Source organism: Panthera pardus, unplaced genomic scaffold, assembly GCF_024362965.1.
Source record: "Panthera pardus isolate Hobbes unplaced genomic scaffold, ASM2436296v1 HiC_scaffold_2, whole genome shotgun sequence".
Lineage (NCBI taxonomy): Eukaryota > Metazoa > Chordata > Mammalia > Carnivora > Felidae > Panthera > Panthera pardus.
In genome coordinates, this window is record NW_026526765.1 from 76,964,084 (window position 1) to 76,991,947 (window position 27,864).

A 27,864-nucleotide genomic window follows, 5' to 3' on the forward strand; every position below is an offset into this window, starting at 1 on the left:
AAAAATCGTTGTATTCATAAGAAAACAAAATAATAATTGTTCACTGGGCAGGAAGAGCAGAAAGGACAAGAGGTTTTTGTTTTCGTTTTTGTTTGGTTTGATTTTTTGTTTTTAGAAGCAGCAGTAAAAATTTTACCTAATAAAATATAAGACCTTTTGGCCTGGCATGCAGAGTTTATAAGTTGTTATTCCATCTTAAGAAGTAAAAAGTTGAAGAAACTAGAAAATCAACAACTCTTCTTAGATCCATCACTGAAGTGAAGTTACAGGGAAAAACACTGCCCTCAAAATTGGAGGAAAACTGGCACATACTGAGAAGAATAACTTACTAGAGAAGAAACATAGGAGTAAAAACCTTCATGGGAGCTAGTGCTGGGGTCGGAAGCCTGAACTGTGATGGACAGTATACATCCTGAATACAAGTTCACTGTCAGTCAGGCACATGGATTATAAATATGGCTTAAGTTTTCATTTTATTAATGCAGTCATTCAATAACCAGTTTTAATTTTTTTTAATTTTTTCAGTTCTTCTCTAGTTTTTTTGATATAACTGACATATAACATTGCATATGTTTAATTTATACAATATAAATTATGATATATGTTGTAAAATAATTACCACCATAAATTTAGTTAACCTACATCCCATCACGAAGTTACAATTTTTTTTCTTGTGGTGACTCTTAAGATCTATACTCTTAGCAACTTCCAAATATACAAAACCATACTGTTAGCTACAGTCATCATGAATAACCAGTTGTTTTTAATGTTAATCAGATCTAATTATTTTTCTTTATGGCTAATGCTTTTACCATTTTATTTAAGAAATCCTGAACACAAGTTCACAAATATAGTCATATGTTTAAGAGGCCTTATGATTTTAGCTTCTACATTTACAGTTATATTTTATCTGCCATCATTGTGGGTGTGTGTGTGTGTGACTTGAAGAAGGAGATCAAAGTTTATTTTTGCAGTATGGGCTATCTAGTTGTTCCAGTAACATTTGTTGGGGGAAAAAAAAACACCTTTCCTTCCCCCACAAAAATTGCATTGACACCTTTACTATATGCATTAGACCAATTTTGAACTTTTGCTTGGGTTTCAAAGATCTATATATTCATCCCTTTACCTGCTTCCCATTGTCATTTTTACAGTATCTTAAAAGAGGGTCTTAAAACCAGTTTCTGGGATTCAAACTAGTATCCCAACTCTCCATGTGTGTGGACACCATGGAGTCCAGGAAAACATCTGTTTGTCTGACATTCTGACATTCATTTGTCTATCCCTGCTTTTATTCTCTCTGTCATATTCTTAAGAGTTATTCTTGAACTGTAACAGGAAAAATAAATTGAAATATATGAACATGGATTTACCCTTTCATTGCTGTTACTTGATCATCTCTCTGAGTATCATTGTTTATCTTCTTCAGGAGGTGTGCTGCCATTATTTTAGTTGTTATGGCAGAAATAGAAAAAGAGAGAATGGGTCAAATTTTAAATTTGATTACATAAAAAAGAGATATTTGAATAGTCTCAAAAGTAATATTTAATGGAGAGAAGTATATCTAAATGCTTTATGCTCCTTAGCCCAGCAAGAACCAGGACTGGAAGTATAAAAGAGAAAATTATATTATAGTCACGATTAGGAGTCTGGTTTTAAAACATGCCTGCAAACTCCTTTATATTTGTCTATCAGATAGTGGAATTTATTTTTCTTCCACTTAAATATAGGCTAGCCTGTGTGAACCTCTGCTAATAAGTAGAATTAACAAAAGAGAAACTGTTTGACTGTTGATACTAGATTAGGAAAGGTCTAATTCTTTCTTTTAGGACATTCATGTTGGCAACCCAACCATGTTGCAAGGTGCCCAAGCCACACAGAGAGGTCACGTGTCATATTACACTGTAGTACAACCTTTGTTAATAATTTACAGCCAACATCGACCAGGAGATACGTGATGAATCAGGCTTCAGATCATTCCTGCATCCATCTAGCATCCAGTAATTCCAACCTAATGCTGAAGGAAGCAAAATAAGCTGTATCCTCAAAGCCTTGCTCAAATTGAAGATCTGTGATTTTAAAAAAGCAAATGGGGCACCTGGGTGGCTCAGTCAGTTAAGCGCCAGACTTCAGCTCGGGTCATGATCTCACGGTTTGTGGGTTTGAGTCCCACGTTGGGCTCTGTGTTGACAGGTCAGAGCCTGGAGCCTGCTTTGGATTCTGTGTCTCCCTCTATCTCTCCCCCCACTCCAGCTTGTGCTCTGTCTCTCTATCCCTAAAAAAATAAATAAACAGTTTTTAAAGATTTAAAAATAATTCCTCCAAACACTCAATATTGCACTAGTTTGCCTCACAGAAATACATACCCAGAATGAATTTAGTTACCAGGAGTGGTGCTATAATAGCGAAACACTTTGAATGGGAGAGATGGCTTAGGCCCAGGTGGTGGGAGAAACTAAAAGGACACTGAGAGTCACAGACACTGTGAACAGAGGCTTGGTGGCCCTTGAGAAGGATGTTGTTGGGAGACAAAAGGAACATGAGAAAAATGTTATTGGAAGGTGGGAAGTTTAATGATAGTCACCTTTGTTAACATGAAAAATTTAAAAAAAAATGAACTTGATGATCTAATTAAGAATATTCCAGATAGAGTGTTAAAGTTGCCATCTGGTTTCTTCTAGTTGCTCACATGAAAACATAAAAGAAGACAGCATAAAGAAAACTTTTTTTTTTTTTTTTTGCATAAAGGAAACAGAACTCTCAGGTTTTGGTTTGACAATAAAACCATTTGGCATCTACATACTCTGCAGTTAGCAAATGATTCTAAAAAATAAAAAAAAAATGTTTTTTGAGCTGATATCAAATTCAAGGCATTATCAGGAAAATACAGTCTACAGAAGATTCTCAGGGCAAGACCGTAAGTATATCACAGATATACTTATTGTGGTTTCAAATAGACAACAGTCGCTCTTAACATCTTACTGCCATGTCCCACTCATGTTCTTTATTACATAATAGGGCCTGTCCTCACAACCGTACAGGAAGCCAAAGATAGTGTTAAAGAATTAAACAAGGAGGCCATTAGACAAGTGACTCTAACATCTTGGTAGCCTATATAAGCAAACGTAAGTCAGAGTCAATATGCTCAAATCCAAGAAAGTGAAAATTAAGAACAACCAATCGTAGCCAACAAGGCTGTCTCAAATAAGGCGATTGCTTACACTAGAATGAATCAAATAATTGCTTTGTTTTGCTTCTGTGTGTTCTCTATAGCAAACTTGTTCCTAGCTCTTGTCAGTGGAGCACCCCTAACCACTTTCTGTTGGGCACTGCCCAATTCAAATCAATGTTTGATTTGAATGTTTATTTTTTATGTTTTTTTTAATGTTTATTTATTTTTGGGAGAGAGAGAGAGAGAGTGTGTGTGAGCAGGGGAGGGGCAGAGAGAGAGGGAGACACAGAATCCAAAGCAGATTCCAGGTTCCAAGCTGTCAGCACAGAGCTGGACTCAGGGCTCAAATTCAAGAGCCATAGAAACTCTAAACATTTTAATGCACCTCAGTTTACTTTTTAACAATAGGAATGAACTTATGTTGATGAGATTGGTGAGTGCAGCTTTTGTTTGCGGGAACAAATGTTATTGATACAGAAAACCTGCAAGAATTTTGAGAGAACATATTGGTGAAACATTACCAGCTTGAACTAACACAGAGGCAAAACAAAATAGTCTATTGACCTTTAACTAGTATGGGCGTGGCACATGCTGAGAAAACTGTTCAACTCCAAATCCTAATCATTTCTTTTTTTTTTTCTAAAGATGTATTTATTTGGGGGAGCACACAGGTGGGGGAGGGGCAGAGATTGGGGGACAGAGGATCTGAAGCAGACTCTGCACTGACAGGCTGACAGCAATACCCTGATGTGGGGCTCAAGCCCACTAACCATGAGATATGACCAGAAAGGAAGTCAGATGCTCAACCCACTGAGCCACCCAGGTGCCCCATGCAAATACTAATCATTTCTAATGGAAAAGAAATGAGAATGCAGACAGTAGAATCAAGAACTTGAAGGTGCATCCAAGAGCCATCCAGAATCACTCCCAGCCCATAGAATTGAGCCCTAATCAAAAAGCATGGAGCATGGTCTTGGCTGGATTTTAAATTTGTTGTATGTATATAATCTGTGGGTGTTCCCCTTTTTGAATGGGATGGTCCATAATAGCCAATCCTAGGCCAACCTCACCATCTTAATATTATTTGGCCGGGGTTGGGGCGGGGGGCAGTGGCAGGAGGTGGCGGTGCTGCAAAGGAGTACATCATTTGTCTTTTAAGTTACCAGGTCTTCAGACACAGGGGGATTGTTCTGGAGGGGCTCCACTGAAGGTATTGTACCTGAAAAGACTCATCTACATCTGGATAAATTTAGATGATGAAATGTTGAGCTTTAAGCTGAACATAATTCCATAATAAATGAGACTTTCCTGGGGTCATGAGAGATGGGTTAGTAAACTTCACATGTGGGAAGAATACAAATAGATGGCAGATTATGGCAAACTCATTGGCATTTCTCTCCATCAAAAGATGGATTCTAATTTCCCTTCTTTAAAATATGACCTGACCTGGGGTGCCTGGGTGGCTCAGTCGGTTGAGGGTCCGACTTTGGCTCAGGTCATGATCTCACAGTTCATGGGTTTGAGTCCCGCATTGGGCTCTGTGCTGACAGCTCAGAGCCTGGAGCCTGCTTCAGATTCTGTGTCTCCCTCTCTCTCTACCCCTCTCTCACGTGTGCTCTCTCTTGCTCTCAAAAATAAAAAAAATAAACATTAAAAAAATTAAAAAAAAATATGACCTGGCCTTAATGACTTATTTCTAATTAATCAATGTCATGTAAATGATGATTGATGAATTGCAAAGATAGTTTCAAAAAGGCAAAGCCACTTTTACCCTCCCATTTCCCTCTTAGAATATTTAAACTTTGTACACAGTCACCTAATTGAAAGGAATCCAGGACAATGTGGAGAGGGCAGGTGTAGATGCTTTGACTGGCATCCCCTCCACTTAATCCCAGGCTATAGTCAGGACCAATCACTAGTCATGTGATTCACTTCATATATCTATCTGTCATTTTGGAGAAACGGAAACGATGGAACTCTGAAGGATTAACTACATATCTAGTTATCCAAAAGAATCATTTATAATGAAAGAAGAATATTTCAATCAAAAGATTATTTAAAATGGTAAAGACTCATTTCTCTACTAATAGAGCTCTGTGATGGCTCATAAAAGAGATCGGCTCAGCTCTTAAGGAAAGAAAATTTTCTTTTTCTGTATATATCTGAGTTCATTTCAGTAAACTGCAATCCCACTACAATTTTTGAATCCATATTTTTAAATGTTCAGTGAAGAGTCACAAATATATTTTGCAAAAATAAGCCTGCCTATACCTTATGCTATTCAAGATTTTATAATTCATTAAACCAAAACTGTGTTATAATTGTGCAACATAAAGATTAAAGTTATGACTTTAGTTAAATGTATGTGCTCCATATTACTGAAATAAGGAATGAAAGGTTGAGGACATTTATAGATCTGAGGAATATAAACAGGCTATTAAGAACAGAATATTAACATGGAAATAAAGAATCCCTGTCTCTTCTGATGAAGTGAGGGAAATATCCAGAAGGATATAACAGCCTGTAACACAGAAATAAAAGTACTGAAAATGACTTCTTGTAAACCACTAAATAGTTTTCAAGCTCTTTGAGACTTGCCTTTTACTTCTTGTATATGTTAAAATAGTAGATAGCTTTCTGTTGCATTGGAAAAATATGAAGACTGCCATGCAAACTGCTGAAAACTCTCTTTTTAAGTATCTTTCTCTTTGTCTTCCCTGCCTTTTACCTAATTTGTGGACCCTCATTCTCTTTCTCTGTTGCTGTTTTAAGCTTGTGTGGGAATAGGATAAAATATGTAGGGTAACTGGTATAACACGTACATTTAATCTCATTGTAAACTCACTTAAATTCTAAATGCCTAATGCCTTCTATTTCTATTTTTGTTGTTATTGATTGTTAATGAAAGGGTGATGGGTTTCAGGGATCGCTAAACAGTTGTACCCTATTGTTTGAAGAAAACTAAGTACATAAGTAGGGAAGATACTTGACTGGCTTTAAAAAGGATATTTAAATTTCAGATTATGAGGGAAATGAAAGCATTATCCTAAAGTGAACAAAATTTCACTGGCCCCCAAATGTCTAAGTGTTCCCTCTTCCCTCTGTGGGTTTCTCTGTACTGCCTCCTCTTGCTTCCCTGTGTACTCAGAACTTGCATTATGGGGAATGTTACTAGGAATGCTATGAATTTCTTTACCATTATATAGTTCTTAGGAAGCATTGCATTTCAGATTCTCTAGATTCAGATTCTGTAAAGAAGAAAAGAACAATCAACAAAACTGCTGAACTTAAAAGAAAAAAAATGCTAATTAGTAAAGAGTTGTAAATGGGTTTGTTTACTTTAGGACCCTTGATTTCTTCCTGTTGTTCTTGAGTTTTCCCACTCTGATTTCTACATCCATCATATTTCATTTCTCTGAAATCAGCTTATGCGCTTAATGGTCCAGACTGGGCAATCAATGTTGATTGAAATCAACACTCAAATTGATGCAAGAGGTCCACTGCTGCTCTAAGAACCAGCTGTGTAAATCTAAGAGAAAGAGAACTGTCAGCTTTTTCCTTATGTATTTTTACATTTTCTTAAGCATACTGCTATTATAATGACCAAGTAAGCACTTATATCTAGAAAAGAAATCGTTGTTGTAAACAGCAAAGGTTATACCTTCAAATCCCTCCACTCTTACATGATGTTAGACAAAAATAAAAATTACTGCTGGCTTGTTAGCAACCACTTAGAAACTATCTGATTTCTTGGATACAAGGATTAGGGTGCATGTTGCTGTGGTGCTTATTGAGAATATGCTATTTCCAAGGTATACTCATGGAAAGAGTGCCTTTTGTGTTGCTATGGAAGAAGGGCCCTATTTTCAAAGTCATCCAACCTAGGGTACTTCTAATTACAACTTGATGTTGGTTTTACAGAGAGAAGGCTCACAGCAGGGCAAGGCGAGATTGTTTCATTTCTCTCCCAATGGGATATCTATGTTTGGCCTTCAGAACTGAAACCAGGGAGGCTGCATTATATGCTTTCACTTGGTTGCCCTGGGGTGAATATAAGACATCATCTTTTTCTGTGAGAGATTTTTATTTGCTCTGTGTGGTTTCTTCTCCTTTACCTTGGCCTCCATGAAATCCCTCACTTTTTGCTACCAAAAACAAGTGACAAATCTCTTATTAAAATATAATCATTATTTGCCTCTGTAGTTTTAGTTCAATTTTTTAAAACATTGTTTTGGCTTTATGTCACACATTTTTTAATAGACTTTATATTTTAGGGAAGTTTTAAGTTCATAGCAAAATTGAGCAGAAGGTGTAGAGATTTCCCACTGTCCCGGTTGTCCACATAGATGCAGGCTCTCCCACTGTCAAAATCCCCCACCAGAACAGTACCCTTGTTACAATTTATCAACCCATACTGGCATATCACCATCACCCAAAATCCATAGTTTACATTAGAGCTCTCTCCTGGTGTTGATTCTCTATGAGTTTTGATAAATGTATAATGACAAGTACCCAACATTATAATATTGTACAGAGTAGTTCCACTGCATAAAAATGTTTTATGCTCCACTAATTTATCCTTCTCTCCTCCCTAACACCTATCAACCACTGATCCTTTTTCTTGTCTCAATAGTTTTGCCTTTTCCAAGATGTCATATAGTTGGAGTCATACAGAAGGCTTTTCAGATTGCTTCTTGAACTTGGTAATATGTATTTAATATTTACCCATGACCTTGTGCACATACCTCTTTATGCTGTTGCTGTCACAAATTACATCTTTATATATTACTTTCACATTATCATAGATTTATAACATTAGTTTATGTATTTATCATTTACATTATGTAGAAAATAAAGAAAACAGTTACAAACCAAAAACACAATAATACCAGACTTTATATTTATTATGTAGTTACATTTACCAGAGTTCTTTATTTCTTTATATGGCTTCAAATTACTGTCTATTATCCTTTTGTTTAAGTCTGAAGGACAAACTTTAGCATTTCTTGTAGGACAGGTCTACTTGCAAGGAATTCCTTTAGCTTTTTTTTTTTTTCTTTAATCTGGATGTCTTAATTTCATCCTCATTTTTGAAGGATAGTTTGGCCACATACAGAATTCTTGACAGTTCTTTTTTCCTACTTTTCTTTCAACACTTTAAAAATTCCATCCCACTCCTTTCTAGCCTCCATGGCTTCTGATGAGAAATCTGCAATTAATCTTATTAAGGATTCCACCCACTCCCCAGGCCCCATCCCCCACCCCAGTACATGATGAGTCACTGTTCTCACACTGCTTCTTCTTTTGTCCTTGACCGTCAATAATTTGATTATAATGTACCTTGGCATGGATCTCTTTGTATTTATCCTTTTTGGATTTCATTTAGCTTCCTGAAAGAATAGATACATGTCTTTGATCATATCTTAGTCATTTCTTGGAATATTCTTTCTACCCTACTCTTTCTCTTCTTTCCTTCTGGGATTGTGATTATGCTACTCTTGGTTCACTAACCGTGTCTCACAAGTCTTTATTCATCATTTTTATATTTTCTTTCTGTTCCCAAGACCAGATAATTTCAATTCACCATCATCAAGTCACTGATTCTTTCTTCTGTCTGCTAAAATTGGCTATTGAAATCCTCTAGTAGTGAATTTCATTTGTCAAACTTTTAAGGCCCAGAAATTCTATTTGGTTTGCTTTCTCTTTATTGATGTTCTCTATTTGATCATACATTTTCCTTCCGGTTGCCTATACTTCTTTATCTAGGATCTCCTTAGCTCTTTGAACATATTTAAGACATTGATTTAACGTTTTTGTATAATAATTCTGATCTATCTTCCTTCAGGAACAGTTTCTTCTGTATATGGGCCATATAGTCTTCATTCTTCGTTATTCATATTTTTTGTTTAAACTAGAAATTTGAGTATTTTAATATGGAGACTCTAGAAATCATATTCTCCTATTCTTCAGTTTTTGTTTTGTTGTTTGCTGTAGGCTATGGCTGTTTCCTTGTTAAGTAATTTTCATAAAGAATTTTTTTAATGTTTATGTATTTATTTTTCAGAGAGAGCACGTGCACAAGTGGGTGGGGGGCAGAGAGACACAGAATGTGAAGCAGGTTACAGGCTTTGAACTGTCAATGCAGAGCCTGATGTGGGGCTCGAACCCAACAACTGTGAGATCATGACCTGAGCCAAAGTTGGATTCTCAACTGACTGAGCCACCCAAGTGTCCCAATTTCATAAAGTATTTTTGTAAAGTCTGTATTCATTTCAATGCATGGTTTCTGAAGTATCTATTCCTTTAGCTTTGTGTTCAGCCTGTGTTTTCACAGATATTTTCTTGTACTTGAAGAGCTGAGACAGAGAGGAAAAGAGAGAGAGAACACATACACAAAAAGTTTGACAGAGATTTCTTTGAATACCTATTGCAAAATAAACGAAAGCAAAGGTAAGAGCTTTTGCAGATTGGCTCTATGTTGGGACACTCCTTCAACACTTAGCCATGCTCCTTAAACTCTGCCTTAGAGGCATCTGCATGGCTCAGTAGGTTAAGCATCCAACTTCTGCTCAGGTCATGATGTCATGGCCTGTGGGTTTGAGCCCCATGTTGAGTCCTGTGCTGATAGCTCAGAGACTGGAGCCTGCTTCACATTCTGTGTCTCCCTCTCTTTCTGTCCCTTACCCACTCACACTCTGTCTCTCTCTCTCTCAAAAAAAAAAAAAATAGACATTAAAAAAATTTTAAGAAAATAAAATTCTGCCTTAGTCTTCATTTTCCACTTGCATTGAGACTAGAGATCAGCTAGAGGTGAATGCTTCGGTTCTTCTAAGGGCTTTCTGCACATGTGTCTTATTTTCTTCACAACAATTAAAGTAGCATTTTAACTGTGAAAGAACTTGAACTTTTTTTTTGACAGATCTTGAAGTCTGACTTTCTCTATATTAAGATTTATACTGAACAACCCAAGCAAATTTTAAATTAGTAAATGCTAAAACATCAACCAGTTTATAGTTATAATTCATGATTTCTATTGGTGTAATAATTAAACATACACTAATTCAAGAGAGTTTGTGGATCAATAGAAGAATGTGTAACACTCTTCTGTGTATAGGACTTGAGACTCCAAAAGTTTTTACTACACACTATTTAAAAACTATATGAACTGTGCTAGTTTATAAAGATATAAAGATTATATCTTTAATCAAATGTACAGAGTTGTACTCATTTTAGTTACATAGTAGTCAATATAACAAACATCATGTTAACAAAGGATATTTTAATACTATTTCTGGAGAAATTAATGGGTCTTACATTCTCACCAATATAAACTCCATACACACAGAAATGTAGGCATATTAAATACACACATTATTCAAGTACATTGCCCAACAAACTAGTAACAATTCAAGTATTTGTCTCATTTTCTTTACAATTATTTTACTATTTAAAAGTTACATGAATCGGGACACTTGAGTGGCTCAGTCGGTTGGGCATCTGACTTCAGCTCAGGTCATGATCTCACAGTCCGTGAGTTTGAACCCTGTGTTGGGATCTGTGCTGACAGCTCAGACCCTGGAGCCTGTTTCAGATTCGGTGTCTCCCTCTCTCTCTGCCCCTCCCCAATTCACACTCTATCTCTGTCTCTCTCAAAAACACGCATTAAAATTTTTTTTTAAAAGTTACATGAATCAAAATACCAAATCCCTGAATATCATAAATGCAAAAATGCCAAATAAGTTACTTTCAAATAAGTTAAACCTGATAATTTTGAAAAGGCAGATATATTCATAATAGAGAGCACTTGTATTGCAACATTTAAACACAGGTAAGAAATCAGCTAATTGGTTTCTGTATGTTTGGCACTAAGGCATATTTATATTATACATATATGTGCATGTGTGTGTGTGTGTGTGTGTGTGTGTATACTGCATATATACTGTATTTATACAGTATATATACAGTAAAACCTTGGTATGAGAGCATAATTCATTCCAGAAACATGCTTGTAATCCATAGCACTTGTATATCAAAGAGAATTTCAAGAACCATTGACTCAGTTGTGATCATGTGACATTCATTGTCACATACTACTCAGATTGCAAGACATCATTCATTTATCAAGTTAAATTTTCTTAGAAATGTTTGCTCATCTTGCAGAACAGTCACAGAACAAGTTACTCATAATCCAAGGTTTATGAATATATATATATACACACAGTATATAAACTCAGGAGTGTTGTACTGGCAACATTTTGTTAAGATCACCAAGAAGCATAATAGTGCAATCATAATGTGTAGAAAGAAAAAAGAAAGAAGTCAAAAAGCAGAGAGAAAATACCTCCAATGTTTCTGATTACTTTACATCTATCTGGAGGAAAGACTCATTCCTCCCCTTATATTCCAGAAAGTAGCTCTCTGCTAATCTAATAACTCTTGTGGTTTTGGTTTAAGCCAGCTTCACTATGTTCTCTAATAGGTAACTAAAGGAGTCTTAATAAGACACAATACTTTTCAAAGTAATAAATTATGACTGGCCTGGGAAACTCTTGTTTATCTGTGTGCTCTGTGATTTGACCCTTATGTTTCTAGGACACTCTGTTCTTTCAAAGTAGGGAAAATTCACCTACTTTGAATGATCAACACTGAGATAATCTCAAATTTATTTCAGAAACTAAAAAAGGTTATGATCTAAAATAAAATAATAGCAAGACAACATATATTTTGAGTAGCTATAGAATTGCTGATGTGGGCTCAAAGGCTATTTAGTTTTTGCCATCCAATTCAGTAATAAAATGATGAGCCAAGGGAAAAGGAAAGCGATGGAAATATACTCTGAGTGCATATTTGCTATTACTCTTTCACTGACTTTACCTCATTAGTAAATCAAGATGAGTACTGTATTAGCTCAGCATCTAAAGGATGCATTCCTGTAAATAATGTTTCAATTGCAAATCTTCTTGAGTTTTCTATGTTATCCCATAGGGCTACAAGATGACCAAGTAACTGGCAGGAAATTTTATACTCCTGTTATTGATCATAGTATGAAAAGAAAACAATAAAGACATCAATAATACATGATACCTGATGACATCTTTATATCATGGCTAATAAAGATGATTTGGAATAGCCCATTGACATTTTCTATGCCCAGGACCCAGAGTAAATATATAATTTAATCTTGCTGTATGAGTTGAGGGCATTTTCTTTTTTGAAAATTGTGACATTATTCATGTTGCCAAAGATAAGGCCTGCCCTAGCTTTCAGATTTTAAAGCTTAGTTATTAAATTTGGCTTCAAGGTGAAGTGTGGGGAGGTAAATGGGAGTGATTGAGAGACTGCAGATGACAGTTTGGGTCTCTGATTACAGAACTAAAACAAATCAAAATGTGGAGCCAAAGAAATATGGCAGTTCCACTTTGCAGATAGTGAACTTTAATTGTAACCCCCACTATTTGGTGAAGTGGTTTTACTTAATTATTCAACAAATAAGTAGTCACTGGCAAAAAAAAAAAAAATAGCTTTTTTGACATTTATTTGATGGGTTTTTTATTAAGAGATATTTAGTTTTGTTTATCAGGTATTTATTACACACTTGGTACTTGTCCAATATAGATTTCTGTGGTGACAAGAAACTATAAATATACAATCTATATTAAAAAAAAATACTGGCCTGCTCTATGACAGTGAATTTTTGTCTAGTGACATTCTATTCTTAAAGTCATCATTAAATAAAAGAATATTTTACACTGTTGCTTAAAATAAAAAGATATTTAAAGAAAGGAAAGCATCACAGGTAGAGAATTCTTCTCAAATTAATGAAATAAAAATTTACATATATTCTATAAAAATTCAGCATATGTTTAATACTATGAAGGTTCATTTTCTTATTGTGTAGCATACCTTGATGCAATCAAAGGTATAATAATAAATAAACTACATGAATACAGTAGTAATAGTGTTACTATTACTATTACTGTTAGTAATTAGTATTACTAATACTATAACTATTAATAATAGTAATAGTTAATAAATAAACTACATGAATACTCACAGAAAAATGTGGCAAAACATAAACACTCTAGATTGTTTTGGAAAAGCAATTCATTGAGATAAGATGAGAGAGATGATGAACAAATGAGGGCAAAATAGCTTTGTTTTAGTTTGTTTGGCTTTAGGGAGAGCTGAATAATAGGGGAAGATATCCTTAATTTGTATACCACACTAGAGAAAACCAGTTCTTCTTCCATGTTTCTCATTTACTCTCACACTACTGGCATATTCACAACATTTCTGGTGCCAGGTGTGTGCCCCCCACCCCAAGAAGCCTGAAACAGCAGCTGGGTTTCCTACACTTCAACTTAATTCCAACAATACCTTGGAGATACTGTCAGATCACGCAGGTTAAGGACTCAGTCCCACAAGCCTGCCCCCCACTTCAGATATCAATCACACATAGTAGGTCTCCAGATTGCCCACAACTTCTCTCCAAGTTGTCTATAAATCAGAGGTTCCCATGACATCCTTCTCCCTGGATTCAATTAATTGTTAGAATAGTTCACAAAACTCAGGAAAACACTTACTTACATTTAACTAGTTTAGTAAAGGATATGATAAAGGATAAATGAAGAGCCAGATGAAGAGAGATACATTTATGGAGGTCTCATAATGTAGACATAATTGATCATTAACTTCATTTCCAGCCCCTCACTCTCCTCCAGAAAAGTGAGGGTGATGGAAGTTGACTATTCCAACTTCTAATTATGGCTTGGTCTTCAAGGAGGGTAGCCCCACCCTGTAGCCCATCTAGTTACCTCACTAGAACAGAAGATACTCTTAGTGCTCTTATCCCTCAGGAATTTGCAAGCCTTGTGGAGCTCTGTGCCAGAAAGGGGTGGGGGCAGAGACCCATATATTATAATTTTAAATATACTATTATGCACATGCTAATGTATGATGGTAGTGATGGAGAGGTCAGGTAATTTGGTATTTTATAGCTTACAGAAGAATGTAAGAATATTCTTCATTTACCTAAAATATATTTTAACTTAGATTATTAGCAAAAGCTTAGCAATTCTTAAAATTCTAATTCAATCTCACTTCTGTTTCCCTGACAGCTTGACCCACAGAGAGCTCCTTTTCCTTTTAATTGTTCCTATTACTATTTGATGATTAGCATATACTGTCTTACGCTGGAAACACCCTTCATGTGGTGCCTGGGTGGTTCAGTTGGTTAAGCATCCAACTTTGGCTCAGGTCATGATCATGGTTTGTGAGTTCAAGCCCTGTGTTCGTCTCTCTGCTATCAGATCAGAACCTGCTTTGGATCCTTTATCCCCCTCTCTCTCTGCCCCTCCCTTGCTCGTTCTCTCTCAAAAATAAACATTACAAAAAATGCCCTTCATTGTTTTTATTCTATTGTCCCTACTTAATACAATGTGATATATCACCTCTGTGTAATCACGTGGTTTCACATTTATACCACACCTTGTGCCTTATATCTTGCACATCAAATAGTAATTGCTTTATGAATACATAAAATGATTGATTTCCTTGTTTTGACTAGTGAAGTTATGACTAGACAGATGAGTTCTGAAGTCTCTTTCCTCTTTAGGTTTCTAAGTTAATATAACTTCACAGGAAATCATTTATAAATTTTGATGAATGCTATTTATTCTAACTTCCTAGAGAAGCATTTAACCTTGAAATTAGCCTGAATTGTACACAAATAAACTATGAATTTTACATTTATTGCCAGATTGAATGAATATCCTGGGGATCAATTTGTGAATTTACATATACTCTTTGCTTTGGATAAATATATTTTAGATAATGTTAATCAAATTCTGGTCCTATAATATGAGCAAAAGCCATCTCCCTAACGTGACTTCTTCCTTTATATCTGCTATATCTTTTACATAAATTTAGAAATGCTTCATCACCAAAACAAAACAAAACAACATGTTTCACACAGCAACACATAGTAAACCTTTAAAAAACATTATTTTATTATTACAAAAAAAGGAAAGAAGGAAGAAAAATAAGAATAAGATAGGAAGGAAGTAAAGATTGAATGAAGGTTAGATGAAAGGAAAGAAGGAAAGGAGGAAGTATTAAAGAAGAAAATTATTCATGATACTTGTTAAAGATGATAAGGCAGACTTTATTTAGGGGAGCTATCAGGATAGGTGTAGGGACCAATGTAATGTGCCTTGCAGTGAGGGAGAGAGTTTGGGCTCAATAATACAACAAGGAAAAGTAGGAATTCATAGCCAAAGAATAGGAGTGTGTGTGCAATGGATAGAAAATTAATTAAGAGAAAATATCATGAGTAAGGGAGGGATTCTAGCTAAACAGACCCACAGGATTCTTACTGAAGACAGGCCATGGTGTTTGGATATCCCCTGGGGGATGTTGGAGGATAGGGAATCTGATCATATATCAAGGACTATTAGCTTTCTAGGGTGGAGAATTCTGGTTAAACTAAGTTAGCAAGAATTTTGCTAAAATTGGACAGTACAGAAGTGAACACAGAAGTCCAAAACTTGATGGATAGTTGTTAAAGAGCTCAGAAGAGGCTGATTAGAATTTGGTCAAGGAAGAAGGAAGGAAGACAGATATGATTATGAAGCTTCTTTACAAATGGCATCCATGAGGTGTATAATCTTCCCAGAAGCAACAAGCTGCTTAAAGAAAAAGAGAAAAGTCTAAATTGGGCAATTTTAAATATGAGGATATTTGTAGAACCATGATTTTGTGAATTTTGTTCTGCTAGCAGAAATTCCCAATGAACTTGCACCTGCAAAACTGCATACTGCAAAACACATTCAGCATGTCATTCTGTGTGCACAAAAGATCAGGTTACACATTTAAGAGGTTTTAGGGTTTAAAGATATTATCATTAACATTATAAGTGTCTTGAAAAGCGTAAAATCGGACTTGGAATTCTGGGAGTTAGAAAAGTACTGTACATTATATGTTGCTTTTCTTGATAGACTTTCTATCGGTTATTTCTATCAGCATACATGCACTCCAAAATTGAAAAAAATTTCAGAAATTAAGATTTCCCACCAGAATACATCTTCTTTTTCTTAATATTAGACACTTATCTCTAAAAACTACACTAAGGACACTTCTGTGATCCTGAGATCTGTATTCTATAATAGCTCAAATACTTCGGGAGCAGGGAGCTATTACATTGTTGATTCTTTGCCAAGTTTCTTGGAAATATTAGCATATATAAACCCTAGCCTTAGGATTATAAATGGATTATATCCTCTGTTGTTTGCACTTTTATTTAACTCCCCCCACTAATAGGTCACTTCTCAGGCAAACAGCACTAAACCCACTGTAGGCATTATAATATAGTTTTGCCTTTCTCAAAGCTTGTGAAACCAGCCCAGCTGGCCTGAATATTTATGGAATATTACAACACCCCTCAGGATTTTAAATCTATTTTTTCCTGATTTTCAGTAGCTAATATAATTATTTTTTGCATAGCAGAGGAAGATTAATAACAGATGTGCAGAATATTTTAAATACAGTAGTATCCAATATGTTTTTGCATATATGTATTTCCTTTTTGGCATATTTTCAAAAGTTCTTCCTTTCCATTGCACTAAAATTGATATTTCTATCTGTGAGATATATGATGATCATATGGCATTGTGTTATTTTATCCATTGATTCCTAGTATAAGTACTGTCAAAACTTAGCATAAAAAAACAGTGGAAATTCTTCCTTCCTGGGGCACAGATGGAAATGAATTTTTATTATAAGGAAACAGGAAGACAAACTTTGCCTTTGGATTTCTATGACCATGTATAATATATGGAATTAGTAGGCAATTTGCCTTTATTATAAATGATAGAATGCTGAGTCACTGCCAGAATGGAAAGTGGTAAATTTTTGTTGCTAAGTTTGTCTTTGGTAAGAGCTAATCAAACAGAATTATGCTCCCATAGAAAGATTTCTGTTGCCTTCCAGTTTAATGCATTTTTTAAGTTTTCAGAGATTTTTTTTAAAACTAAGTTTTTAGGCTGATAATTTCTTAAAAGCAACTATTAAGGAGGAGAATATGTAAGAACCATACATTCTGTCCCAGCTTGACTTTGTGCTCACTCACCCTCTCTTAAAATAACCTAAATAACACACACACACACACACACACACACACACACACACACACAGGCTGAGGATAAGGGAAAATCTTTGATGGTGTATTGCACCTGAATAGGTGTCGTGAGCTGAATCATGTCCCCTCACAATTCATATGCTGAGGTCCTAACCCCCAGTTACTCACAATGTGACCTGATTTGAAGATCTTTTCAGAAGTCATTAGAATCTAAGGCCTCTTGTGGGTTCCTGGGCATAATTCCAATATGGGGTGTGGGGTGGGTTATACTAATATATATATATTATATATATTTATATTTATATATGTATATTTATATTTATATATGTATATTTATATTTATATATGTATATTTATATATGTATATATATTTTATATATATACTATATATATATACACACATATATATACATACATATGTATATGTATACTATATATATATATATATACACAGATTTATTTTATTTCTGCTCTACTTATATGTATATTTTTTATTTAAAGAAAACAAGAGTTCATACAGATAACTCTAACTCTCATCTAGCCCCACATGGTTCATTCTAGGCTTACTCCAGTTCTTTCACCCTCTCTCTCTCTCCCCTCCTCTCTTTCTCCCTCTTTCTCTCTCTAGCTTATTTCTCTAAGAGTAAGAAACCTGGCTGCTATTATCTACATTTTACTTATTTGTTCCGCCCTGGTATATACACACATTGGTTTCTAAATATCAGTACACATTATATGGGAAACTAACTTACCAACTAGAGTACAATGTGATGTATAGTTCTTTTAGTCATTTTCCTTATAGTATCCAAGCAAAACTGTTACCCAAAAATTACTTAGGTGAAATACTTTTTCTGTACTTTCTTACGTGACGTTATGTCATATATATATAATATATAGTTGAATTTGTTTCATAGAGTCTGAATTCAATCCTGATAACAATTATTTATTTATTTATTTATTCTTGAGAGAGAGAGAGAGAGAGAGAGAGAGAGAGCATGCACATACATGTGAGTGAGGGAGGGACAAAGGGACATGGAGAGAGACAGAATCCCAAGCAGGCTCCACATCTAGCACAGAGCCTGATGCAGGGCTTGATCACATGACCATGAGATCATAACCTGAGGTGAAATCGAGAGCCAAACACTTAACTGACTGAGCCACCCAGGTGCCCCGATTAGAATTTTTAATCAAAAAAGTTTGGGTCATTCAGGTCTCACATTTCTTTTTCTTTTTTTTAAGAATTTTCTTTTCTTTTCTTTTCTTTTTCTTTTCTTTTCTGTTCTTTTCTTTCTTTCTTTCTTTCTTTCTTTCTTTCTTTCTTTCTCTCTTTCTTTCTTTCTTTCTTTCTTTAGAAGAGGGGGGAGAGAGAGAGAGACAGAGAGACACACAGAGAGAGAGAAGGAGCACAAACACAGGAGGGGCAGAGAGAGAGAGAGAGAGGGAGAGAGAATCCCAAGCAGATTCTGTGTTGTCAGCACAAAGCTGGATGTGGGGCTCGAACTCACAAACCATGAGATCATGACCTGAGCTGAAATCAAGAGTCAAGCTCTTCACAGACTGAGCTACCCAGATGCCCACTCAGGTCTCACATTTCAATACTGAGGTATCTTATTAGAAACAACTCTGTGGAAGAATGGAATCCTTTATATAATGTAGTTGCATGGACAATAAGGAGATAACGCCCTATCATTCAGAATCCCAGGAAATACCATGTTATGTTGTTGTTTCAATATAGCCACCATACTGATCTGCATTGTATTGCAGATGGTTGTATTGTATTGCAATGGTTTGATGACTTAGGAAAAAATAAAACCTGCGAGTAAGATCTGGGTTTCTCAATTGTAAGGAAAATGCACAAACCATAGCATCTGTAGTGACAATAAATAGCTTTTAGCTTTAAAATAATAAACGGTCTGGTTGTTTACATAATTTGGTATAAAGACATTTTCTCATGAAATAAACACCTAAACAGAAACCAAAGTGTGGTATGAAGTATGTAACACACAAAATATTCATATGCAGATCAAAATGTTCTAGTCTCTCTGGCAATTAGGTTGGTTCTGGCCAACAGATCTGGCCAACAGACTACAAGAGGAAGTGACTTGTGTCAACTAAAAACTAATATGCATCTTCTATCCCTACCTTCCCTGCCAATTACATTCAAGTTACAAGAAAAAGAAAGGCTATCTGAATTGCTTTAGACTTGATAAAAGTAAGAAATAAATAAACCTTTATTAATGCGGTTAGAAAAGCTAGTGTAATTCTACTACAAAAGATAATTGTGTGTTTCGTTCCAGAATCATTCAAACAATTGCTTCAAATATTTTCATGGTTTGCTTATGGTATACAATGTGTTATCCCAGCCTGTTGTGTTGTCCAAGTGGATGATCAGTTAGTGATGTGTATGAGAACATTCTTTTTTTTTTTTTTTTAATGTTTATCCATTTTGAGAGAGAGGGAGCACAAGTGAGTGAGAGGCAGAGAGGGAGAGAGACAGAAGATTCAAAGAGTGCTCTGTCCTGACAGCAGCAATGCAGGGCTCAAACTCACGAATTGTGAGATCATGACCTGAGCTTAAGTCAGACGCTTAACCCACTGAGCCACCCAGGCGCCCCTATATGAGAACATTCTTAAATGCCTCCTACTAACTGCCACTGGATTATGACATCTTTTTCAGTATTCCCTGTTCAGTTAAGTCTTGTGTCTCCAAAACTAGAGAGGTAATTGTGTAACTGAAAGTCTTTAGACAGGCATTGGAGAGTGACAAATTTGACCTTGTGCTCTACACCAGCAATTACTTTTGATGTGTCTTTCGCCAAAGATATAAATCTTACTTGACAGCGCTTTTGAGGATTACAGGTAATAGACTTATAAAATTGCTGTCAGAGGGCAGGCACTCTGACCTCATAATTATTTATTATTATTATTATTTATTCTTGTTCTTATTCTTCCTTTCATTCTTATATCTCACTTAGGATAAAACAGGAGGCTAGTATTTTCTCAGCACCAACTCATTCACTTTAGGCTGGGAGTTAACTTAGCACAATAAAAGATGTCATATGCATTTCTTCTGTGGTAAAATGCTCAGTGGAGAACCAGTCTGATTCAGTCTGAGGATTGCAGGAATCTGGGGTATGTATAGGGATCAAGTGTTACAAAAAAATCAAGGGACTCATACAGTAAGGTATTAGCTAAATACTAATTACTATCATCTATTATTAGAGATTTATGTTGGCATTTATTTTTCTATATAGTTATTTGATTAATATAGCTCTGTAAATGTCATTAACTTGTCCTCTTTCACACTTAAAACAATCCAAGATCTATGGCAGGTAAACAAAGAGACTAGCTCTTCTGATTCCAGAACCAGACACTTTCTTTGCATAATGATATTACTCTGGGGGAAAATATTACATAGATAGATATAGATCACATATAGATATAGATGATATAGATATAGATAGATATAGATATAGATGATATAGATAGATAGATGATAGATAGATACATAGATAGATAGATAGATATAGATATAGATATAGATATAGATTTAGATATGTAGATATAGACAGATGGTTGGCCATAAACTTCTGTGTTGAAGGCCAGACATGAATTTCCCCACAGAGATACAGCAAGTTGGTATGTATACATCAATCAATTGATAGATCAATAGATAGATAGTCACCTCCTGAAAATATTTGCTGAAGGCCAGCGTACCCACATACCTACTATATGGGATCTCAGTATTACTCAGGAAAAATGAATTTCTCACAGTTTACCTCGTCTTGCTGCTTTTTTTCCCACCAGGGATTTGTATCTAACTAATAAAATAAGCATGAATGTGCATGTGAAAGAGCTGCTTAAAGACATTGATCTGTATGAGGAAAGAGAGGATGTAAGAAATAATGGCATCAAGTTCTAACACAGAATGTTTGGAATCTGTGGGTTAAGCTCACAGTCTCCACTTTTTTTTCCTGAAATGTTGGGTTTTTTATTTTTGTTTCTCAGAAAGATGGTTTTCAAGATGTGCAGTTCAGGGAAGGATTCTGTGTCTGTTTGAGGTAATAAGTAACGAAAGTACTGCTCTGTGTGTGGTGTGCAGCAATGCATGTGAAGGTATTTGTTATTTCATCAACATGGAGATCATGGGTCCAAGGATGTGGTAGAGAATAAGAAGGCATTGATTTTCATTTATGAGGTCAATTAACACAATGGGTTTTCTTCTAGCCTATTCTGTTGATGAATTAATTACCTCCTTCTCTGATACAGACATTTCATATTAGGCAGCATGATATGCTTAATGTTGGAGCCAGTCTACTCAGCTAGATGCCAATTTTCCATTTATGCCTTTTAATTGCTATACCAGTGAAATCATATCTTCATGTTGAGATTTCTTGCTGATGGAAACATAAGAATTTCTATGAACTAAAGCAAAATAAATACAAATAACCTATTAGGGCAATACTCTGTATTCTGTCAGCTCCCCTTTAGTGGAAGTGGTCAATGGTATGAACAATGAGAAAAGAGAAGTAAGTAGTTCAACCGTAATATGTTAAAAAGCACTGTGACTATCACTGGTGTGCACTTTAACATCAGAAGTAGCATGCCCCTTTTGGTAAGATTATCATTTATAGACTGGTTCAACATGAGACAATAGTTGAGAAGAGAAGGAAGAGAAAATGAGTTTATAATGAGAATGCCACATATGTTGGGCCAAGACTGGGGGCAGACCTGAGGGTGGAGATGCACCTAATGTAATAATGAGAACACAGTTAGTCACTACCCTTAGACACTCACAGAGACAAGCAGGTTACCAAATGACTGACCTGGGTCAGGTATTACAGTAACAGGTGGGTTAAATGGGTGAAAGGACAATAAATGTCACACTAAAGGGGGCAAAGGTTACTTATTTCAAACCATAGGAAAACATACCCGTGTGTCCAGATGTTTTTCACGAGATACCAGGAATATAGATTTTTATTCAAAACCTCCAAGTTAATGATTTTTAAGTTATTATGAATTCCAAGGTAACTTTCCTGTGACCTTGTTTTGAACCAGTAGCTGCTAGTTTGCCTCTTATATCAACTATGCTTGAGAGCTTTCTTCCCAGCCCCCCACAAATTTGTAGTTTCACCAACTTTGTATTTCCAAAATTTGTGTACTTAGTAATGCAGGCATAAGCTTACTGAGAGTTTAGGCAGCTGATCTTTAAATCAAACCTACTGCCCAGAATATGCATTGTAATGAAAACTTTTCTAGTGTGGTAGGTATAATAAGTTCGTAGAAGTGCAAATGCTTGTGAAGTAAGTAAAGGAATTGCTAAGGAGGTTCTGGCACTAAGCCTGCAGGAATGATTTTTGCAAAAGTCCTAGAGTGCCCTCTTTGACCTCATATTCATCAAAACCTTTGGAAACATACCTTATGAATGTCAAAGATCTGGTGTTACCAGATCCTTTAAGTGTCATTAAGATATTTGAGGTTATAATGGTTAGAAATGTGAAATGGGGGAAAACACTAAGTTCATAAAGATGCTCTGAAAATTGAAAAATAATGTCATCTAAATCATGTTTGAATCCCTTGTAAAACCAAAGGTCTTAACAGAGCTTTAAGACATTCCTAGGCCAGTGTTTGTCTACCATCAGAGAATCTCTGCCATCCAATCATCCATCCTTTGTTCTGATTTCTATAAGGGCAGTCACATAGGCATTTAATGAAACACGCAAATTATGATTTATAAGCCTTTTTTTTGGAAGTCACATTATATAGTCCATCTCTTTACAGCACAGTAAACTCTGGAATATAGATCTATGGATCTGTTTCTGTAACTTAGAAAAAATATGACTGGCATATAGAAAGGTTAGAATAAATATTACTTAAGTTTATTATGAGTACCCTCATTATCTATTGTAAGGATATATTTGATTTGCTAATTTGTCCTTTATACAGCTTTTGAGTGTAATCAAATGGTATGGGAAGACTAGCTAGTTAAATAAATAGAGATTTAGCTGTTTTTGTTTTCCCTTTTTCTTTTTCTTTTTTTTACTTGCCATTAAAGTCCTTCCTGATTGGTAAGAAAACTTTACATCCATCTTCTTTAGCTTAAGAGTCTTTAGTGTAACCATGATTTATGATCTACAATGGAATAGTAGCCAATATCTGAAAACATCTGTACTTGAGCCATCTGTTTATGTCTAAATACCAGATGCTATATATGTTGAAAATTTATATTTACTGAAATTGCCTTAATACATGTACTTAGCCTGCTAACAACACTGCAGCTAACAAAAAACACAGACTAGAAATGTTTTTGAGTCATGGATAGATTAAATGCATCTCATCATGTCTCTCAGGACATTGAATATAATGCCCTAGTAGGTAATAGAGGAAATATAACAGAACTTTATCTAAGCACTTAAAAGGTTTGTGGCCGGTGAAAATAATTGGGTTCTGTGATTAGGTAAATGTTTCCTCAAAGAGAAAAACAGGGAAGACTCTGTATTACTAGTGGCCATAGAATTAATGAGAACCCTGATAAATATTTTCAATATATCTATAGGCATTCTGGGGTTGGGGGAAGATGCTGTATTAGACCCATTAAAAATTCAAAAATTATTTATCATTAAAATGACAATTAATATTTATATAAGAAATCAAAATAAATATTTAATTCCCCCTTCAAATTTTCTCACACATATTTGATCACAGAATTCACTTTCTCCCCTAGTTTCCTGGACAGCATCTTAAGCCATTGATTGCTAAAGTGTTGATCTCAGGGCATCTGTATCTTACCATTTAAATTTTGAATAAGTCTGTTTTACTGCCAGATTTGAAAAGCTCCTACATAGATGATGAAACTGGAGGGAAGGGGGCACCTGGGTGACTCAGTCAGCTAAGCATCTGACTCTTGATTTCGGTTCAGGTCATGGTCTCATGGTTCGTGAGATTGAGCCCCACATTGGGCTCCATGTGCTGACAGCATGGAGTCTGCTTGTGATTCTCTCTCTCCCTCTCCCTCTGCCCCTCCCTTGCTCATGCTCGCTCTCTCTCTCTCTCTCTCTCTCTCTCTGTCTCAAAATAAACAAAACAAACAAACAAACAAAAAGAAACTGGAGGGAGGAAAAGCAGAAACTATGGAACAAAAGCATATTTGATAATGTCTTCAGGCTTTACATTGTACATAAGAAAGTTAACTAACCTCTACACAAAAGACTTTGAGTTTGCAATATTCTCAGGAGAACTATCCGTCAAAATAGATTATTTCATGCATGTGTCATTGTTTAAAACTGGAGATTTACTTCTTTTACTTAGAGAGCTAGGTCCAATTAATCTATAACTCCCTTAGAAATGAATTGATTAGGGGTGCCTGGGTGGCTCAGTCAGTTAAATGTCTGACTTCGGCTCAGGTCATGATCTCACAGTTTGTGGGTTCAAGCCCCGCATCGGGCTCTGTGCTGACAGCTCAGAGCCTGGAGCCTGCTTCAGATTCTGTGTCTCCACCTCTCTCTGCCCCTCCCCTGCTCACACACTCTTTCTCTCTCTTTCTCTAAAAAATAAAATAAGAACATAAATTAAAGAAAAATTTAAATAAAAAAAAAGAAATGAACTGATTAACAAGTATTACACCTTAGGATGCCTCTGAGAAAAGCCTGGTGTCCTTAATAATATAATAAAGCAAATAACCAGCAATAATTTTGCATTATAAACTATATATATATATATATATATATATATGTGTGTGTGTGTGTGTGTGTGTGTGTGTGTGTGTGTGTGTTTGTGTGTGTGTATATATATATATATATATATATATATATATATACACACACACATATATATATATACACATCTCATACATACATATATACATACACACAATATATATATAACACAAATACAGATATTTGTTGTTGTTGTTATATATTGGAAGCAGGCAAAAATCCATTTGTTCCAGTTTCATCTCTTGGATTTCATATAAATACAAAATTAATCTGTGTTACCTGAAGTGTAGCTTAACTTCTGCAAGACTCTGGCACAACAAACTATAAACCATGGCTCACCAAGTTGGTTGAACAACACTCTTCCTTCACTCAGCTTACTCTGTGTTTATACAGGAATGTGTGTTATTATGATTATGTACACACTAACATTTTTCTATATACTCCAAGCTCAAGGGTTGTAATTGAATAGAATGAAAAACTGAGACAAAATACCCTGAAGAAATTTAGAAATATTCCATTTTAAAATAGAAAGAGCAAGAAACAAACTTGAAAATAATTTGATTTCAAGCCCGATGGACTAAAAATAAGGAAGGATAACAAATAAACCTGCTAACTCATGGATTGAACACTGTATTCAGAGAAGCCAGAGAAAACCACTACACTATGCATTTTCCTTAACTCTGACATCTTATCTCCTGCCAAGTCATTTCACTTCCAGTTGGATAGAGAATAAAATAGCATATGACCAGGAAAATGATTTTTTTTTAGCCTTTCTTCAGTTGTGTAGCTGAGAAATAAAAAGTGCAAATATTTGAATTTTGTATCTCCAGAAATGGACTTTTTCCTAAGTGGAAAACTTATGAATAAAATTAAATGCAAATTATTTTTAAATTGTCACAATTTATTTTTCTACTTATTAAAATAAACACAACTGGTGACATGAATGCTCAGTTCTGCTTTATGTAGCTATTTATTTTAGGAAAATAAAAATTCAAAACCCTACATTTCTTGATGTTATCGCCGTGAATTTCCTTTCAATCATTAACAAATAAAGTGGAACTCTTAGCAATAATTCTGTCCTTTAGCTGTTTGTACTGTCACTATGATGGCAGCTGAATACACCATTTGTTTTCAGGAAAATGATGCCTTCCTTGCAACAAACTGGCTTAAAGCCTGCTTTCCTACTGTATTAATGTGTTTGTGTTTGTACAAAAATCTCCATTAATATGGTTGCTTTCAATATGTCAAACTTTAGACACTTTTAAATTGACCAAAAATAAAAATATTTCACTATGTAGAGTAGAACACAGATAAATAATATAAAAATCTGATTTTAAAATACTCTATTCAGCATCAGATACAAGGTGCTGTTATTTATATATCAAAGCAGCACATCTCTGAGATATTTCAGGGGAAATGACAGTGTCAGGGTGAGAAAAACCTTACTCGTATCAGAGAAGGAATATGTTACTCCAGGTTTCAAAACCTATATGGCATTGTCATCAACAATTAAGTTATCAGCAAAACAATCTCAAATATTTAGTTGAGAAATGACAGATCTTCTTTGATTTAAATATATCTTTTGTAAAGAAATCAATTCCTTCAGAGGGCACAGGATATTGGCTCAACTGGTCAGGTACAAATATAAGAAATACATTGATAATCAGTCCATTACACAGGCATGGGCACTTCCATGAGAACTCATTTTCTGTCCTTGTCTAACTTAGGCAATCTGTCAAAGTAGTTTAAAATTTTAATCATAGAATTTTTTTTTAATAACTGAAAAATCCTCAAAGAGGTTCAACTCCAACCAATTAGAAAATTGTGGCAGAACATGAATAATGGTGGAGATTTTGCACTCTAACAGCATCTGGCAGGTTAGTGAAAGAAGTTTGGTACAGCAAGCAGTAGAGAAAGCTGACTCCTCCAGAAAATCCCAGTTTATTGCTGGGCCTTCCTATTAATAGTAAAGGGAAGAGTTTTTTTTATTGTTGGTGTTTGTTTGTTTTGGTTTGGTTTGGTTTGGTTGTTTATTTGTTTTGGTTTTTATTTAGAGCCCAGAGAGAGACAATCTCATTGGTGAAAAGAGAGAGTGAAGTAGTACTCATATTGTAGACCTTGGGTAAGTGTGCCAAGAATAAGTTAAAACACACACACACACACACACACACACACACACACACACACACTAATCATAGTATCAACATCATTAAAACAACCCTGTCTAGTCAACGCTTCCATTTTTACACTTTGAGAATATTTTAGGGAAGCCAAGATTGTAATATTGCCCTTGCAGTCCAAAACAAGAATGCATCTAGAACAACTATTTTTCTCTCTTTTCAAACTGGAGCTGCATCCCTCATGACATACTATCTCCCTTATCCATTTGAAGGATTAAAGGGACAAATTAAATCATGTGTGTTTTATACATATAGAGACAGAGCTAGAGACAGGGAGAATATATCAGGCAAAGGGAAGAGTTAAAGAAAAATCCCTAAAGTAGGAGTTAACTATAATAATTGAGGAAGAGATAGGAGGCTGATGTGTCCACAGTGAAAAGGAGTAGGAGTAGTCACAATTATGGTGCAGACATTATGAAAAACAACTCATGTCAGTATATGCCTATTTTCATTACATATTCAGAATAGGGATTTGCCTGATAGTCAAACATGCAATATTTGGCCTCTGTGACAAAGCAATACTTCAAGGGTGTCATCTGCAACATCACATAAGAAAAAAATAACACAAAATGGAAAAGTTCCTGTAAGAAAAATGTAGGTTTTGCATTTGACAGGGATCACCATTGGATAAAGGACTTTACTATGTTTGTCCTAAAATAAATT

General features: G+C 35.2%; 1 long non-coding RNA gene across 2 annotated transcripts in view; it reads right to left on the reverse strand.

Moving 5' to 3' along the window:
- LOC109267644 (uncharacterized) overlaps positions 1–27,864 on the reverse strand; it is a 184,437-nt gene that overhangs the window by 71,763 nt on the left and 84,810 nt on the right. The window contains exons 6-7 of one of the 2 annotated variants that reach the window (XR_002080212.2): positions 6,512–6,701; positions 4,906–6,420 (exon numbers count right to left, since the gene is read on the reverse strand). The exons of the other annotated variant lie outside the window; for it this stretch is intronic. This is a non-coding gene — a long non-coding RNA (uncharacterized LOC109267644). Of the gene's footprint in view, positions 1–4,905; positions 6,421–6,511; positions 6,702–27,864 lie in introns of those variants that run through there. 2 annotated transcript variants of the gene reach the window in all.